We start from the raw sequence: 20,343 nt of genomic DNA, 5'->3' as shown, positions 1-20,343 counted from the left end.
ACATCATGTTTAAGGTTAAGGGTTTGAGATTTCTTCCACATCGAACCTCACACTAAATGGTTTGATCTCCTCTCTTTTTAGATTATTCCCTCTACTGATGCCTCCACCTTCTACCATCGACGTTGATCTTTGAATTAGCAACAAGAAGCCCTAGGGCCTCTGCCTTCACCCATGTTCTCACAGTCGATCGTGAATCGGTTTTCAGTTTCTTCCAAGATTCAGCCAATACAGAGGTAGAGGTAGGATCCGATTTCGTATCAAAAGTCTTCACCTTCAGGTGGAACAAAAACCCAGGGATCAATTCGATTAATCAGTAGCAAAATTCAGATGTAATCTCAAAACTTGGTATGGAAAGAGTCTCTAAATCCACTTCAGGTAAGTTATTCAACATGGATTATCTATCTCCTGCTTCTTCTCTCAAATTAATAGCAGCCGGAAAAAGAACTTTGAGAATGATATATGGTGCTTTCTTGATTCTCACCCAAATTGTGTTTTCTTTGAAGTTCGTTCATTAAGTTGCTACCCTCATCGACACACAATTAAATAAGTATCGGCCAAATATGCTACAATAGAGGATGGTTTCGTGGGTTCTTTCACCTTTACACCAATGATGGTGGAGCTAGAGAGAGAGTTTATGGTGTGTAAAATACAACATTCTTAAACCAGGGGATTCAAATAAATAGCATAACCCAAACACTTTATGGTAATTGGGAGCCAATCAGGGCAAAACGCAAACCTCATACCACTTTTGCTCTCAAGAAACCTACGGTACGTACAATTTTTCTTTTCTTCCTCTTCCTTTTCTTATCGGTATTCTTTCTCCTCCCTTCCTCTCCGGTGGTCGTTGTTGCTGCCTACTTCGACCAGCCCTACCCTTCCCTTTTCCCCAACCTAGGAGCATCTGTCGACGACTTCTCTACTTCATCCGTTCAACAGATCGTCGATCACTGCCTCTACAATACCATCAACTGCTCCAGACCTGTGAACAACATGTCTAAATCTCGCGTCTATGCGGATGTCAACGTTGTTCGCCCTATGGAATACTAGGATTAAGAAGCACTTACTGTTCAATGGGGGTAACCTAACTAAACCCTTGATTTTACTTTAATTTCTCTGATTTATCTCATGATATTAATTAATAGACAGAATACTTTGATTTATGTGTTGCTACTTGGCTTAATTTGATTCAAATTCGTTTCAAATTGTGATTGATCTCTTGTGTAATTTTGTATCTACTAACCCTAATGGTATTTTGTTTGTTTCAAAATAAAAAAATCAAAACATGGGAAGCTTTTGCAAAAGTGGTATGTTATGTATTTTGTATAATTAAATATTTTTCATAGTAATTTTACAATGTAAATACCAAGAAGGGTTAGTAAATCTTAAAAAGCAATAGAAATGGCTGAGTAAATCATAAAAATCTTCCAAATTCATAACAATGTAAAAATCTATTCAGAGATGAAACTCATGGATTATTGAGCTTCCAAGAGTGAGTTTTGTTCTCAAACTCATCCATGTGGTGCTTAGTTCGAGCAATCTAGAAATATGAATCATGAATGTAAATGCTTAATCCAGATTTGCAGTGTTGAAAGTTGACACTATATATTGATTATGAAGACTATTGAAGTTCTTGAGAATAACAATTATGTTGTCATAAAGTCAACAACATAATTCAGATTTTAAATGCTTTTGGACATGCAGGTCGGACGATTGGCAACCGTGCGGGTGTAATCGGACTGTTGTACACTGGTATGGAGAGCGGGATGGTTAAGGCTAGGGATGCAGATGATATTATTAACAGTGTGGTGGCTGGATTAGCGACTGGAGCGCTTTACAAGGCGGCGACTGTTGCCGGAGCTATTGGTGGAATAGCAGTGGGATTAGCCATGACAGGGAAGCAGATTTTGAAGAGATACGTACCAATCTGAGCTCGATCTGTATTCAATTTCATCTTTACATTTTTCTACATTGGTGGAATAGCGGTGGGATTAGCCATGTCTGTTTACCCTTTTGATCCTTACGTTCTTCTACATTTTTGTATATTGTGCTAATTTTCCTTCGCTCCTTTTTGGGAACAGATGGTGTATGTTTTGCTTATATACAACAAGAAAGAGAAATATAAATGACTTGAAGCATCAAGTATCTTTTCTTACAAATTCATGTTATCTGTATAACCAAATCTTTTCTAGCTATATATTGTGTTAATGTTCATTTTATTTCAAGAAAAACTTTGGCATGTATGATCAAGTCTTGTCATTTTGACTTACTGATCACATACGTGTTTGACATTTAAATGACTTGAAGCGTCAGGAGTCCCTAGCTGCTAATGGGAATAAATATCAGTCTTTTGAATATGAATATGGAATGGATAGTGGAAGAAATGCTTACTTATCAGATCAGGAAAGTCAATAAGTAAACTTCACTTGTATTCTGCATTTGATTGTTAATATTACACGTCTATACACTTTATAGCAATTTTCTTGTGTTTCTTTAAGTATAGTTTTAGCTGTTCCTGGTTTGTAGGTATAGTGTTGCTGAAGATGAAGATGATTCAAATCCAAGTTTACGTAGAAGAACAACAATTGGATAGGTAAGTAAGGGTAAAATGGTATATAAGTTAATGTTTAGTATATTTGCAGACTATGCAATTTTTAAAGGCAAAGCAGCACTTTCTATTGCCCCTGTTCTTCCTAGTTTTAGTAAAACGGATGTATGGTTCTCTATGATCCATCATCTACCTTTTACTCTTTAAAAATAATACTAAACATTAGCAATTGGAAAAAGTGCATCAACATCGCCTTCCTCTTCTCTTTCCCATTTACATGGTTTTTCCTTTTTAGTTTTGTTCCCACATACTGTTGATAATTTATCTGTACATTTTTTCTCTCTAAAGGCAAATGAATCGATAATACTCATTATTTGAATATAACTTAATCTAAATTAAAATCGTTGTGTAATATGCATTTGATAGAGGTTTCTGTATGATGGTTGTGGAGACACCATATTAATCATCTTTATGGTAACGGTTGCTGCTCTTTTGGCACTAGGTATAATAACAAAGGCTAGTGAACATCTTTAAGTCTAATATTTATATGTTTTGTTATTTAATTTGTTTCAATTATGGAAAGATGACATCTTTATGTTATCTACTCCATGGGATCAAAGGATGGTATGATGAGGGAAGCATAACTTTGGGTGTTATAATTGTCATGGTTGTTAAAGATACTTTATTTCTGTTTTCTGACTTGTAAACCAATCATGAATAAGATAAACAAAAAGATTATCTCACATAGTTTGCTATCTTTTAACATGCCATGCATGAGTATAAAAGTTCATTTAAATTTCAAAACTTGAATGAGGAGAAGCAGAACATACAGTGTCAGGTGGGTTTTTAATCAATGTATTGATCTTTTCATACTATCATATGTTTCTTTGTTGATAAACAAAGATATGATACTGCAAGGTTGTAAGAGGTGGAAGGAGGATGATGATTTCAATATTTGATATTGTTGTGGGTGATGTCATACATCTTATGATACGCGACCAGGTAATATGTTTCTCATTTCTTGTGATTTCCGTTTTTTCCCTTGTTTACATTTCATTCATAAACCAGGTTCCAACTGGTGGGATTTTCATTTCTGGTTACTCTCTTTCTATTGATGAATCAAGTATGACTGGAGAGAGTCACACTATAAGTTTTCATAAATTTATGTTGATTACATTGTGTTTTATTTCGATTCTCTAGTTTTCAAGGGTAGATAATGTAACTTTTAAAAAAATGATGGAATAGGTTGATTTAATGGCTGGGTGCAAGGTGGCTGATGGCTGTAGTACTATGATGGTAAGACTTAATCATTCTAATCCCATGCAAAAATACATAAAAAAAGTCTTTTTGACCTCTTTTTCCAAAAGACAAAAAAATAGCTTCTGATTTTGGAAGATGTTTTGTAAGTTCTAACCCTGTGTGATATTTTTTTTCCATCACCACTGCCACCACCACCGCCCCACCACCCCCACCTCCCCTACCTCCACCACCACCACACCATTGATGCCACCACCAACACCAACACCACATGGTCTTTTTGTGGTGGTTATGTCACAAATCACAACACATACATTTTGACACCCAATGTTAGTTCATAACCAGTGACTTTTTCATCAGGGCTTTATCAGATTTACCATCTTCTAAAGGAGTAGATCCTTCCAGTTCTTGTCAAGAGATAAGTGACAATCTGTTCGATCTTGTGATGTTTAGAAATTCCTTAACTTTATCCTATTCCCACTTCTTGGTCAACTTATAGAATAAAGATTTGCATCAATAACATTTTTATGTGGACCTAAATTTTTATCATTCTCCTTCATCCCATTGCTGACAATTTTTCACTTATGTAACCACATTCAGGTCACTAGTGTTGGAATGAATACAGAATGGGGATTGTTTATGGCTAGCATCTCAAATAATGATATTGATGAGGAAAGACCATTACAGGTTAGTTCTCTAAACATGCTCTAACCTTATAAAATTAAAAAATCACGCAACAAGTCTTAAAACTATCATCAAGTTGTTTACAATATCTTATACAAAAACTTTAGGTTTTAATTCATAAATGTATTGATTATGTGTTTTGGTAGGTGCGTTTGAGTGGAGTGGCAATGTTTATTGGTAAGATTGGGCTTTTGGTAGCCGTATCCGTTCTTGTCATCCTTCTCATTAGGTAATTCAAAGTTGCATGGGTATAATTGCCTTTTCTGCTTGCTAGGTTTTTCACTGGATACATAGAGGATGATGAGGGAAAAGTAGAGTTTATTACTGGTAAAACTAGTGTCAAGGATGCTATGGATGGAGTAGTCAAAATTTTCACTGTTGTAGTATGTATCTTCTACATATATATTCTAATTTATTTTCATTTTCAACTTTGTAATTATTGAGGTGTCTATAGGTAGCTATTGTTTATGTTGCAGTGCCAGAAGGGCTTCCATTAGTTGTCACTTCAACATAAGTTGTCCATTTTCTATAAACCATTTCTTTAATCTGAGTTTTGGATGACTAAAATGTTAATTATATATAATTACAGGCTTCCATACTCAATGAGAAAAATGATGTCGGACAAATCATTGGTATATTGATATTTTGTTCTCATTGACTTGTATAGTTGTATGTATTTTGTTTTATGTTTTTGGTAATTTTGTATGTGCAGATTAGGTATCTGCCTGTGAAATGATGGGTTCCGCAACTACAATTTGCAGTGATAAAACTGGAATATTGACTTTGAATTTGGTGGGATATTTTTCTTTTCTTGGTAACTTCATGATTCTTGCATATTTTATTATTTTATTCTAGTATTAAGTGCCAATCTTCTGTTCATATATTAGATAGTTAGAGGGAATCTCCTTTCATTTCTTTTCTCTTTATTTTGACATCTGAGAAGTAAAAATCCTTCATTCTTTTACCTTATTTATCTCATGTTTTTGCTTTATTCAGATGACTGATCGAGGCTTATATTTGTGGGAAGAAAAATGATCCACCAAATGACACGTCAACATTACCTCCAAAGATTGTATCTCTTCTTGTTGAAAGTGTAGCTCACAATACAAGTAGCAGTGTATTTTCCCCTGAGGTACGTATTTTGAATATGTTCCTTACAAGAGCACCAATCCTCTTCTATACCTTTTTTTTCTTGGTGTTAGTGATCTTTAATCAATTATCAAAAAAAATCACTGTCAATGTTCGTTTGGTGCTTAATTAATAGGGAGGCAGAGATGTTGAGGTTTCTGGATCTCCAACAGAGAAGGCCATACTTCAATGGGGGGTTAAGGTTAGTTAGTTCTTGGTTCATATGTTGGGGATAGAATCTTGTTTTGTATCCTTGATTTTATTTTTAGGTGATGCTCATCATTTCTGTAATTATTGCATCTTGGAATGAATTTTGATGTCGTGAGGTCAGAGTGTTCAGTTATTTATGCATCCCCATTCAACTCAGAGAAAACACGAGGTGGTGTTGCAGTCAAACGGATAATTGTATGGAAGCAGTCTCTCTGCCTTCTCCTTTCCGAAATAGTTTGTGTTTTATGTATTTTGTTATTTAGATTAGGAAGATTTGTTTTTCTAGTTTGACTCATGTTAATAAAATAACAATTAAATGTGATTTATTTTGAATATTAGTAAATTTATTTCATGAAATGGATTGTTTTGTGATATAAGTATTTTATTTTGCATTATGAGACTTTTAAATGTGTTATTTAATTTGAAAATTAGTATATCTATAAATAATATTTTTTTAAACATTTAAAATTATGATAAGCAAAAATGTGTGTCATCTTCATTTATAAGATGGCGTTTCTTGACAGGGGCTTTCTTGATACGCATTGCGTGTCATTAACATGCACGTCGTAAGGTTACAACACGCGAATGCGTGTTGTCTTCCTTTATGACAGGGCCTTCCTTGATACGCATTGCGTGTCCTGAACGCGCGTCGTAATTGCGCGTCGTAAATGCGTGTCGTCTCTCTTTATGACAGGGCCTTCCTTGACGCGCATTTGCGCGTCGTCTGAGCCTTTTACGACGCACAATGAGCGTTGTAAAAGGCTGTTTTTCTAGTAGTGCAGGAGATATAATAAGATAAAAAAAATTATTTATTTATAAAATGCGGAAAACTTTCCCTTACAATGCAATTACAAATGAAAACTATGTTGCTACATATTTCTAAGAAATCTATCATAACTCTTAAGCAGCAGCTCAAAAATCTAATCATCGAACCATGCGATTGAAATCCATCTTCGCGACCAGATTCAACATGCTCTTCCTTTAAGCTTCCTTCCTTTTGCATGATCCAAAAAAAACATCAAAATGCGATCTTGTCACATCATGTATTAAGAATCAACAATTAGGAACTTAATAGAGTTAGATAGTAGATTTACCTAAAGCAGAGTCAAAGTTTTTTATTCTACCTTCTTTCAGATCTTTCAGGTAGTCAGGGCAGCTTCGCTTCCAATGTCCCTTCAAATGCATTAGAAACAAATGGCTTCTTTTGCATTGGCACATGAGACAATCACAGACTTAGCCTTTCTCTTTACCATTTGGTCAACCAGGTTGACTATGGACATCCCTTTCCATTGGGAAGATAAGTCCTTTCTAGACTTCCAATGTTACCATTATCAATGCCCATGGAAGTTTGAGAAGCAGATCTTTCAATCAAATTAGCTTTACTAGTGCACCAAATCATTGTTGATTCAGCAACAACAAGCAAATAGGTAAGATCAATAAGGGTCATGTCGTGGTTTGTCCCATAGTAGTCCTTAATGAACTCACTACATGACTCGGGAAGTGATTGAAGAATCCAGTCGACAGCCAACTTCCTTGAGACAACGACACCCAATAGTCTTAGCCTGTCAATATGTGACTTCATCTCCAACACAGGAGTACACACAAGTCTTCCATCTTGATGTCTCATTGCAAGTAGGGACCTTGAAATTTTCAAGTCTTTGAACTTGTGGGTTAGGGAGAATAAATGGAGGAGGTGGAGGAAGTGAAGTATGATTTCCACTTTCACGATCCAAGCGTGGAACATTATCTTCAACAGGAAAGCTTATTCCAAAAGATTTGGGAAGGCCATAGTTGTCTGAACTAGACATCTACAAGGGAGAAATTCAAGTTAGTTGATTTAAGTCCTTAATATAACACCAGAATGAAATATTAAGGCTAGCACACAACACAATATTTTACAATTCGGAAGAGGGATGTCATATTCCAATTTAAAAATATTTGAAGGTAGGTAAATGACGATTTACCAATTTCCACCATAAAAAACGAAATTGATTATTAGTTTTAAATGGATTGAAATTCCTAGATCCTTTGAGATTCATTGAATTTTTCAATAACATGTTTAAATCTTGATTGTGCCCTTCAAGTTTGTGACTGGGATGTCGAGGATTACAAACAAGGTGTAAATAACCATGCAAATTAGCTTGGTACACTCAATATTAGGCTAAACGGAGTGGGGGTCGCTACCCTCACTCGCTAAAGTCGTTAAACATGTAGTACACTGCCCCCTAGCACTCGCTAGGGGGGTCATTAGAAATTCGTCGTCAAAGGCATGACGAGATGTAAGAGAAAGTAATAAACTCTTCTAATTGGCTGAATTGATATTTGGAGGATAGTTGGACTCTTTTTTGGAATTGATATTGAAGACATTTAATATCCCCAAGAAACTATGTCATTAATTAAATAAAAAATGTTTGTGTATTTTATATATATATATATATATATATATATATATATATATATATATATATATATTAATATTAAATAAAAAATATTTGTTTATTAAAATAAAGTAATTAAATTAAATAACAAAAAGTAAATACAAAAAATATATTTATTAAAATATAGTAATTAAATTAAATTTGAAAAAAGAAAATACAAAAAATTGAGTGCTAAGAGTGTTACCACTCCTTAGCAAATATTAAGTGTAGGTATTAAAAGGAGAAAAATGATGTCGCATTTAAAATGCTTATGTGTCAAGGTGCCAAGAGTGTCACCACTCCTCTTAGCTTTACAACCACCAAATCAATGTGTCGGTCAACCACACAGGCTCCATTAATCTATGATTAACATCAAGCTACCCTTTGCCATGCACTGTCAGTCCCAGATTAGTATGTTAGTTAACCACACACGCTCCACTAACGACTCAACAAGGTGCAAAGTGCAATTTCATGGAATAGTACCATTTTCACATTTTTCCTAAAGTAACTAAGATTGGGAATTTAATAAAAGTTTAGTTACTTTATAATTATAATTATACTTATAATGAGAATTAATGTCTTATCCTACCCGTTCGGCTAATGACCCTCCACCGGTCAAGGAAGCGGTGGGTGAGAGTGGACACCCATTAAACTGCCATTTTATAGGCAGTAACCTTATACCCCCCTTATAGATCGACTTCGTGAATGAGGCCTACTAACAGTAAGACTGACTTTTTCTTATACATATATATATAATTATTAAACTTATAATAATATAATAGTATAAGGGTTTAATTTTAAACTTTTTAAAACTCTAGGGTTTAATTTGGAATTAAAGTATTCATAAGTGAAACTTTACAAATTCCAAAACTTGAGGGCAAGTTTTAAAACTTGTCAAAACTTTTGGTTTCCATAACTTATGAGTTAATGTGGTTTTTTCTTGAAAAGCCTCTAGAAATTCCATAACTTGAGGACAAGTTATGGAGTTCAAAAAACCATTTATGTAAAAGACTCTTCATGTTCCATAACTTGAGGACAAGTTATGAAAGACATTAAAAACATTTAAGATCAATTTTTTCAAACAAAATTAACACATAATTTTTTTGATCTAAGTTAACTCATAAGCCAAGATAACTCATATCAACAGTTAACAAGAAAATTAGTTTATCATTCAAACTCACAATTCTCTTAAAGTTTTGAAAATTATTTTTTCATTGGATGAGAATCATCATTACCATATCAACAAAATCAAATTTTATGAACTAAAACATTTTGTGGTAATGATTCTAATCCAAAACATGCCAAATAACTTGTAAATTTTATGTCTGGACAAGCAACTCGTCAAGCCTATCTATGGACTCTCCGAGTTCATGCCTAAACTTATCCTACTCGTCGAGTTCAAGTATGGACTCGTTGAGTAGCCCTGTTAGACAGTATTTCAGCTTTGAAAATAACACATTTGCATCAAATATAATAGAAAACAATCCTAGACTCTGATACCACTGAAGGGTTTTAGTATACTACAACATCCTATGGTGTACATACAACCTTAAATGCTTTGGATCTATGTTTCCTCTAATTATACATGCAATATTGTTTCCAAAGCATTAAGCCTAAGACTATCATGGAAATGACATAATCAACATTAAAGAGATTTATAGAATTACCACTTTGTTGTAGCTTGTAAAACTTCTTGAGTTTGGCCTTTAAGAACTTAGTGCCCCAAGTGTTGCACCTCAAATGGAATCACAGAACACCACCAACAATGGAGGACTTGAGAGAGAATACTTACACTTAAAAATTGTCTATGGCTCTTTCAAGAACACTAGGTTTCCACTTTTAGGAGCTAATGGGTTTGTTATATAGTGTGGCAAAACTAAGGTTACACCATGTAAACCCTAATGTGCATGACCTTACATATTCTTTAGGCTCCATGGGTTTAAACCTCCAAGGATCATCCATGGGTTGTTACATAGGTTTAGCCCAACCTAAGGAATCGTGGATCATTAGCCCACACCAAAAGAATGAGTGATTTTACCAAATCAACCCCTTATATTTCATTAGTCTCTTTTGATCACAAAATTAATTCCAAATTAACTCTTGAACAATACTAATTAAATAATATGATTTCATATTAATATATTAGAAATTATAATATATTAATAAATCATGAATATCCTCTTCTTAAAAGTCTATCCTTTAGATTGTTCTGGTGCCATGCAACCCAAATGGACCATGCTACTCTCGGGTCAAGTACATACCAATTATAGTTATGGGCTTAGACACCTAATCCAAAAATTTAAGCATCTTAATCCCCTTATTCCAACCTCATTTACAGCCTCCAAGTCCCAAAACCCTAGCCACAAAACCCTAGAGCCTTGTGTGACCTTGTGAGACCTTTTTTAGAGAAAACTTATGTTTTTGAAGCTTATGGAAGAAGAGGAAGCTAGAGGGATCAAGAGGAACAGACTAGATCCATAAACTACACTTCATTTGCAGCATTTTTGGGTAAGCAAGTCTTAAACTTGCTCAATGATTCCTTAGATCTCTTTATTTCACTTTTATGGGGTTTTGGCCCAAGAATGTTAGCTTTTGGGAAATGGACGACCCAAGTGGGTATTGATGGGTTTTGAGCATTCTAAAACTTCCTAAGTGTACATGCAACCCTAATAAACCTTGGATCTATGTTTGACTAAGATACATGCAAATAATTATTTTCCAAGGTTCTTATCCTATCTAGCATGGCATGGGGAACTTGAATCAAATAAAGCTAGTAGAATTACTTACTTTGTAGTTGTAGTTGATTGCTTGGAGTTCTAGAGCCTAGCACCAATAGTGTGGATGCCTCAAATGGAAATCACAAATCACCACAAACTTTGGAACCTTGAGAGAATAGTCACAACTATCTTGAAATCGGCCCTCTACTTTACTCACCACAACTAGTGTAATTTCAAGAACCAAAGCCTCCTTTATATAGTGTGGTGGATTAGGGTTACATCCATGTAAACCCTAATACCCATGTCTCCTCATTTCCATGAGATGCATGGGTTAAAGCTCCATGGAGTATCCATGGACTTTCCAACCAAGCCTAGCCCATTCCAAATAAGCATTAGCCCACACTATATAAATATAAGAGCCCATATTTAATTAGTAATACTTTTGATCTCTAAATTAATCCTAGATTAATTATAGATCAATACTAATTAAATAATATGATCTTATATTAATATATTAAAACTTATAATATATTAATAAATCATAACTTATACTATTCTCAAAAGATTATCCATAAATTGTTCGGGTGAAGTGCAACCCAAATGGACCATGTCGGGTCGGGTCAAGTACATACCAAATATAGTTATGGACTTAGACACTATATCCAACAGTCTCCCACTTGGATAAGTCTAATAACTATAGTTGTAAGTATGTCTTCAGGAACCGATCAGCAATCGTAGCTCTTTAAACTTTGTTGAACTAGAACGCGCCATTTTAGATAAGTGATCATATAATCCTTTGTTCTAGATATCAGCCGGACAAATACATGGAACATGGTCTTGCTTATTGTCCAGCATTTGTTTCCCGATTTCCGATTTGTTTGACATAGAACTTAACTGAACACATCAATTTAGTTCTGACCGGGCCCGGTACATAGGTCAAAACAAAATCATCTAGGGGCCCAGATATCGCTTCTAATCCTAGAAGGAACAGATAAAATTTGACTCATATGTTTGTTCTACCACTCATTGAATTATACACAAAACCACGTTTTATAACATCGAGTTTACCAATGCGTTTTCGTACAATCAATGCATAACTAACTCGTAAGTAACAAATCATATCTCTATGTTTGAAGACTTATATGATATTACCGTCTCACGATCACTCGAGATAAATTCCATGAAGTGATTCCAGTGAGCGTGGGTTGAGTCCAATGCTCAGAACTTATGAGCACTCATGATTGTTGTAGCCATGTCCAACACATTAGACATCTACAACCAATCATGACAGTCTTGATTCATACCTACTTCCGACATATGACCGACTTTGGAGGTTCAAATAATTTGATATACCAAACATAATTATTCTAGAAGTCAAAACATGCAAAAGAAATATAGTAAACGATTGACAAGATGTAGCAACACTTTACTCATAAATAAAACACCTTTTATTCATCATCTGATGTCAATTACACTTTACAAATTTCGAGGTTATCTAACTACTAAATCTAATATCATCCTTCAGCCCTATGCTCCAAGCATGCTGGAGATGCTTAACCCGAGTCAGTCCCTTCGTGAGGGGATCTGTTGGATTCTCATCCGATGATACCCTCTTTGCCACGAGGATTCCTTCTTCTATTCGATGTCTGATGAAGTGATATTTTATGTCAATGTGTCTGGATCTTCCATGATCTCTTGGTTCCTTGGCTAAGGCAACCGCACTATTGCTGTCACAGAAAATCTCCATTGGCTCCTTTATAGCTGGTACAACTCCAAGGTCTCCGATGAAGTTCTTTAGCCATATAGCCTCCTTTGCTTCCTCGCTTGCTGCTATATACTCTGATTCACAAGTGGAATCAGCCACTGTCTCCTGCTTGGAACTTTTCCAAGTAACTGCCCCTCCGTTTAGGGTAAAGACCCAGCCCGACTGAGAGCGGAAATTATCCCTGTCAGTCTGAAGGCTAGCATCACTGTACCCTACAACTCTCAAGTCATCACTCCCACCAAGGGTAAGGACCCAGTCCTTAGTCCTTCGTTGGTACTTGAGGATATTCTTTACCACAGTCCAGTGTGCCTGGCCAGGGTTCCCCTGATACATGCTAACCATGCTCAAAGCAAAGGCTACATCATGTTGAGTACACTTCATAGCATACATGATCGATCCTACAACTGAAGCATAAGGTATTCGATTCATTTCTGATATCTCAGCCTCAGTACTAGGGCTTTGTGTCTTACTTAATATGGAGTTACTCTGGATGGGTAACTCACCCTTCTTGGAGGAATATAGGCAGCTTCACCAAGGTCCTTCATAGCAAAACACTTCCCAAGCTAGGACTTTACTTCCTGTAGGGTTGGGATGTCATTTCCTATGAATAGTATGTCATCCACATACAGTACCAAAAAGCTGACTATGCTCCCACTAGCCTTGATATAGACACATGATTCATCTTCACTCCTTGAAAAGCCAAATTATTTGACTTTCTCATCAAAACAAAGATTCCATCTGCGAGGTGCCTGTTTCAATCCATAAAAGGATTTCTCGAGTTTACACACTTTATTGGGGTACTCTGTACTGACAAAACCCTCTGGCTGAACCATGTAAACATCTTCAGCCAACTTTCCATTAAGGAAAGCGGTTTTGACATCTATTTGCCTATTTCATAGTCATGAAATGCAGCAATGGCTAACAGAACCCTAATAGACTTAATCTTGGCCACTGGTGAAAAGGTCTCATCATAATCAATTCCCGGAGTTTGAGAATAACCCTTTGCAACCAGTCGTGCCTTATAAGTGTGTACATTACCATCCATGTCGGTCTTCTTCTTGAAGATCCATTTGTACCCAACTATCTTACGATCAGGTACATTGTCAACCAAGTTCCAAACTTGATTGTCATACATGGACCATATCTCGCTATCCATAGCCTCTTTCCATTTAGCAACCTCAGGGCCTGCCATGGCTTCCATGTAGCTGTTAGGCTCTTCCAGATTTACCAGTGTGTTATCACTGATAAGTGTCTCAACTTATACAGTAATATGGAAACCATAATAATGCTCAGGTGCATTCCTGACTCTGGTGGAATGCCTCAGAGGTATAGATTCTCAAGTCGGCTCAACAGGAGTTTCCTCCTCAGGTTGAGGGCTAGGGTTTGAGGTTCCTTCACCACTTGACTCTTGAATTTCCTCAAGGTCAATTTGCCTCCCACTGTCTCCTTGGCTCATGAATTCTCTCTCTCGAAAGAATCATCTTCTTGCTACAAAGACCACATTATCACTGGGTCTGTAGAAGATGTAGCCAAATGATTTATGTGGGTAGCCGATGAAAATACACCTTTCGCTTCCGGGTTCGAGCTTATCGTGAGTCTCATGTCTCACGAAAGCCTCGCAACCCCAAATCTTGATGTGGTCTAGATTGGGAACTTTTCCGGTCCACATCTCGTGAGGTGTTTTGGAAACCTTCTTTGTAGGGACTAGATTAAGGATATGGGCGGCAGTCTCTAAGGCATACCCCCAAAATGAGATTGGTAGCGAAGCTCGACTCATCATGGAACGAACCATGTCCAACAAGATCCGATTGCGCCTCTCAGCTACACCATCCAACTGTGGTGTCCTAGGAGGTGTCAATTGTGAGATAATCCCACATTCCTTAAGATAGTCAAGGAACTCAGTACTAAAATACTCACCACCACGATCGGATCGAAGCATCTTAATGTTCCTGGCCAACTGATTCTCCACTTTTTTCTTAAACTCTTTGAATTTCTCAAAGGTTTCTAACTTATGCTTGATTAAGTAGACATATCCATATCTACTAAAATCATCAGTAAAAGTCACATAGAACCGATAAGCATCTCTTTTGGCGGTTCTGAAGGGTCCACACACATCCGTGTGTATGAGGTCCAACAAACCTTCACCCCTAGCACAAGTGCCAGTAAAAGGTGACTTTGTCATTTTACCAAGCAAACAAGATTCACAACTATCATCTGACTTTAGGTTAAATGACTCCAAGACTCCATCCTTTTGGAGTTGGCCTATGCGTTTCTTTCTTACATGTCCAAGACGACAATGACATAAAGATGCTTTATCTAAGCTAGTGGAAGAGTCAATACACAATACATTATTTCCTAGATTATCTACAACAGATACAGTTTCATACACGCCATCACAAGGTAATGCTTTAAAATAATGAACATTATTAAAGAAAACATTAATCCTACTATTATTATTATCAAAATAAAAGGTAAAACCTTGTTTATAAAATGCATGAAAGGAAACAACATTTCTTGCCATTTCTGGCGAATAATAACACTTATTCAAATCTAATGTAAACCCACTATTTAGCACTAAGGAATAAACTCCTATCTTGGTGATAGGTGAAGCTTTCCTATTTCCCATGATCAAGTTTATCTTTCCCTGCTCCACATTCTCACTTCTTCTTAGTCCCTACATGGTTGGGTTTTACTTTCCCATCCTTCACATCTTGATGGTATTTTGGGCAGTTTCGCTTCTAGTGCGACTTTTTATGGCAATAGAAGCATTCAGCCCCATTAGGGTTAGCAGCAAGAGTGACAAAACCTTTCTTGGATTTGCTTGAAGAGCAGCCTTTGAAGGGTCTTACCCTTGGTACCCTTAGAAGGGTTCTTTCTCTTCTTCCCTTTGCCATGCCCGATTGTAAAGACATTGGCCGCAGTTGGAGTAGGAGTAGGAGTAGTAACAACCGACTTACCCTTTAGACCACTTTTTGCGGTCTTCAAGAGTCCCTGAAGTTTGCTGAGGGTGACTTCTTCCTTGTTCATGTGATATGTCATGTGGAATTGATCATACACAATGGTAAGGAGTGCAAAATGATGTCTATTGCTAACTCCTCGGGGAAGTTCACATTCAGCTTAAGTAAACGGTCCACATACCTTTGCATTTTCTGCATGTGGACCGTGATGGGTTCACCATCCTTCATTCGGGTTGTTATCATGGAGGAGATTATTTCATATCGCTCTTGACGAGCACTTTGATTGTCACACCCCCAAACCTGAACGGCGGAAACGTTCGGGGGCGGATGACTTCATGTGGTAACGTAACAAATGAATACATAGTAAAGAAAGCAATACAACCATCATATATATAATTGAAAGTTTACATTTGTCAAAAGTTACATGTTCAAAACTCAATTACAATATGATGTCAAAATACGAGATTAAACTGGCGCCGCAGCATCCCTTCATCAAAAGCGAAATGAATACTTGAAATTACTGATTCCCTGGGACATACAAGTAATTTTGAAAGAGTAGATCAGCATTTAAGCTGGTGAATTTCATAAGTATTTAAGTGACAATGTTCGAATGAACTGAAATGTTTTATCTTCGTTTGTTTGTGGTTAGAAAATCCAATATTTTCTACTAGTATAAAAGTAGCCTTCACTCAAGACCAATGTTTGTTTCTAAAATGTATGTAAATGTAAAAGAACCAATGAATTTGAAAACCTTGTAAATCAATGCATTTTAATACCCCTTGTGAGTTTTATAACCATACTATTGACTCTGAATGCCTATACACAACGTTCTTTAGGCGTTGAAATGTTATGACGTTTGTCACCCCAAACGGTGGACTGCAGCTAACAGTCAGGGCGCGGGTTTGTCAAGCCCGTATAGATCTATACACAAACACCATGCTCCCCCTCCAAGGGATTCTGGTATATAATACAGGACTTGAAATGTGTACTCGAACGTACATGAAGTTAGTGTCTCACAAATCCGTGGTATAAAAACAGATCTACTTGTTAAAATGTTACGTTTGTTCTTGTACACGAAAGTGGACTTCTTGAAATATGTGATTCTACTACATAAGAGTTAGAAATTTGTTTCGTAAAACCATACCTATTATAGTTTCCAAAAAGCGTGTCTTGTTTGTTTAGAAACATTGAGAAAAGGGATCGCTTGTTTATGAAAGTATAGATTTTTGGGTGTAGAGTCTAGGATAGACAAGAAAAATCTCAGAACAGATTAGTTTATATATGCATTACAACAACATTATATTTTTAAAAAGGGAAAATGCTATTGTGACATATGTTATATATATACATATATACATATATACATAAGTTCCTTTAAATGTTTATAAATCGCATGTGATTTGAATATATAACAGTATATAAAAGAATTTCTTTATGTAACGCACGATAATACTCGTGTGTTTTACTTGTAATCCCCCCCTTTGAAAGCATATAAAAGTATTTAGACTAATTAAAAGGTTGATTTAGGGGTATGAAACTCACTTGAAAGTTTGAAGATAGCGAGATGGAAAACCGGGCAGAGTTTCGTCTCGGGAAACGGATTTTCCTCGGGGTTCTTGGGAATCTCGGGAGTAAAATCGACCTTCGGGACTTGAGCCAAAAAGACCAGAGCTTCGGGTTTGAACGGACACGGAAAACGAGGCAAAGTTGGGAGAGAGAGAAGAGAAATGAACCCTTTCTTTGGAAACCCTCGCATTCTATTTATAGGAAGGCTGGTCTGCCTCGGTACGCGGGGCGTACGCTCGTACGCGCTGCGTACGCGTACGTCATGCATGACCGAAGCCTCGACTGCCTCGGTTCGGATGGGAAGGGTTGTTGGGTTCTCGGGTCGGATGGGACGGGTTGCTGGGGAGGTGGGTCGGATGGGACGCCGGGTCGGATGGGACGTCGGGTCGGACGGGTCGGGCGGGTCGGATGGATCGGATTCCTCGGATATGGCGACGTGGACGATCCGAGGCCAATCCTCTCGGTTACGCGGGGCGTACAGGAGTACGCAGCGCGTACTTCGGAGGAGGATGCTGACTCCCCTTCGGATAATATTCGAATTTTGAATTAAATAAATAATTAATTTATTTAATAAAATTCAAAAATCCATATCTTCTTCATACGAACTCCGTTTTCGATGGTCTTTATATCCTCGCGTAGGTGAGACTACGCTCTACAACTTTCGTTTAGACTCCGTTGGCAAATTCCAAAATTATATTTTTATTATTTATTAAAAATTCATCGTGTTTAAGGAATTTCTTAGAAAATTCATAACTTCTTTATCTGATGTCGGTTTTTGCCAGACTTTTTACCACTGGAATACCATTGTCGAGACCTTCGATTCTCGTTTAGGTCATTCCGGCCAAAAGTCGCTCGATCTCCGATTCGAGTTTTTAGCTGTCTGTTGCTAAGCCGAACTTGGAAAAAATCACATCTTCGCTATATGAAGTCGGATTTGGGCGTTCTTTTCACGTACGATTATGTTTCAAAGACATTTAATCATAGAAGGAAATTAAGTAGAACTTATTTATACATGTTATTATGAAGGTAACTTTTTATTATTCAGAAGTGGTTACAATACTTGACCCATTTTGGTCGTTACAAAGAGTTGAAATATCGGGTTGTCACATCATCCCCCCGTTAGAGAGAATTTCGTCCCGAAATTTAAAGTAGCAAAGATGCTAGTGAACATGAAAGAGATGAGGGTACTTTTGTTTCATCTGATCTTCGCGTTCCCATGTGAATTCAGGTCCCCGCTTGGCGTTCCAGCGAACCTTCACGATGGGTATGCGACTTTGTTTTGTTTGTTTGACCTCTCGGTCCATGACTTCTACTGGTTCTTCCACAAAGTTGAGGCTCTCATTGATCTCGATCTCGTCGAGTGGAATAACAAGAGTCTCGTCGGACAGACACTTTTTCAAGTTTGAGACGTGGAAGGTTGGATGGATGTTACTAAGTTCGCGCGGTAGGTTAAGCTTGTAAGCCACAGGGCCGATCCTGGCAAGAATCTCGAAAGGCCCTATGTATCTTGGATTTAGTTTCCCACGCTTTCCAAATCGTATTAAACCCTTCCACGGTGAGACCTTTAATAAGACGTGGTCTCCTACCTGGAATTCTAAAGGTTTCCTCCTTTGGTCAGCGTAGCTTTTCTGTCGATCTCTTGAGGCCTTCAATCGTTCACGAATCTGAACGATCTTCTCTGTTGTTTCACGTATGATCTCCGGACTTGTGAGAGTGCTTTCAGGAACTCTTCCTCTAGCTAACTGGGTATCGCCAACTTCAGTCCAGCACAGAGGGGATCTGCACTTTCGACCATAGAGGGCTTCAAACGGAGCAGCCTTTATGCTTGTATGATAACTATTGTTGTATGAAAATTCGACAAGGGGTAAATGAATATCCCATGCCTTACCAAAGTCAATCACGCAGGCCCTCAGCATGTCTTCTAAAGTTTGTATTGTTCTCTCACTTTGTCCGTCTGTCTGTGGGTGGTAGGCTGTACTCATGTCTAGCCTAGTTCCCAGGGAACTTTGTAGTGACTTCCAGAATCTTGAAGTGAATCTACTATCTCGATCGGAGATAATGGATATTGGAACACCATGCAGTCGCACTACTTCCCTTAAGTAAGTTCTTGTAAGCTTCTCCATCTTGTCAGTCTCTTTGATGGGTAGGAAATGTGCGGATTTGGTCAATCTGTCGACAATGACCCATATGGTATCGAGTCCACTTGTCGTCTTGGGTAACTTGGTTATGAAGTCCATAGTAATCCGCTCCCATTTCCATTCCGGTATCTCTGGTTGTTGTAGTAGTCCTGACGGTTTCTGATACTCGACCTTAACCTTAGCGCAAGTAAGACATTTACTCACGAAGGTAGCAATTTCTGCTTTCATGTTAGGCCACCAGTACAGTTTCTTAAGATCCAGATACATTTTATCTGAACCCGGGTGAACGGAATATCTTGAATTGTGAGCCTCGGTCATGACTACGTATCTGAAACCACCATGATTTGGGGTCCAGATTCGGTCCATGAGATAGTAGGCTCCGCCACCCTTGACTTCTAAATTCTTCTCCATTCCTCGCAGGGATTCACCCGCCACATTTTTAGGTTGCAAAGCTTCCATTTGTGCTTCCTTAATTTGTGTGGATAGGTGGGAATGGATAGTCATGGTCAGAGATTTGACCCTCCGACCAGTGTATTCCTTTCGACTGAGGGCGTCGGCTACTACGTTGGCCTTGCCAGGATGATAACGAATTTCGCATTCGTAGTCATTCAGTAACTCAACCCATCGTCGTTGTCGCATGTTGAGTTCCTTCTGATCGAAAATGTGTTGAAGGCTCTTGTGATCGGTGAATATAGTACTCTTTGTTCCGTATAAGTAGTGCCTCCAGATCTTCAGAGCAAATACCACTGCTCCTAACTCGAGGTCGTGTGTCGTATAGTTCACTTCGTGTGTCTTAAGCTGTCGGGAGGCATAAGCGATAACCTTCCCTCTTTGCATAAGAACACAACCAAGTCCTTGATTTGAAGCATCGCAATACACTACGAAGTCTTCTATCCCTTCGGGGAGGGATAGTATCGGTGCGGTGCACAAGGCCTGTTTTAGTGTCTGGAATGCCTTCT

General features: G+C 37.5%; 1 pseudogene; it reads left to right on the top strand.

Moving 5' to 3' along the window:
* The first annotated feature begins 2,895 nt into the window (after positions 1-2,895).
* On the top strand, positions 2,896-6,115 carry LOC111904851 (calcium-transporting ATPase 8, plasma membrane-type-like; annotated as a pseudogene).
* Positions 6,116-20,343: the final 14,228 nt, after the last annotated feature.

Source organism: Lactuca sativa, chromosome 1 (assembly GCF_002870075.4).
Source record: "Lactuca sativa cultivar Salinas chromosome 1, Lsat_Salinas_v11, whole genome shotgun sequence".
In the NCBI taxonomy this organism is placed as follows: Eukaryota; Viridiplantae; Streptophyta; class Magnoliopsida; order Asterales; family Asteraceae; genus Lactuca; species Lactuca sativa.
Note: the sequence above shows the minus strand (reverse complement) of the source record. Positions and strands in the feature narration are given on the sequence as shown.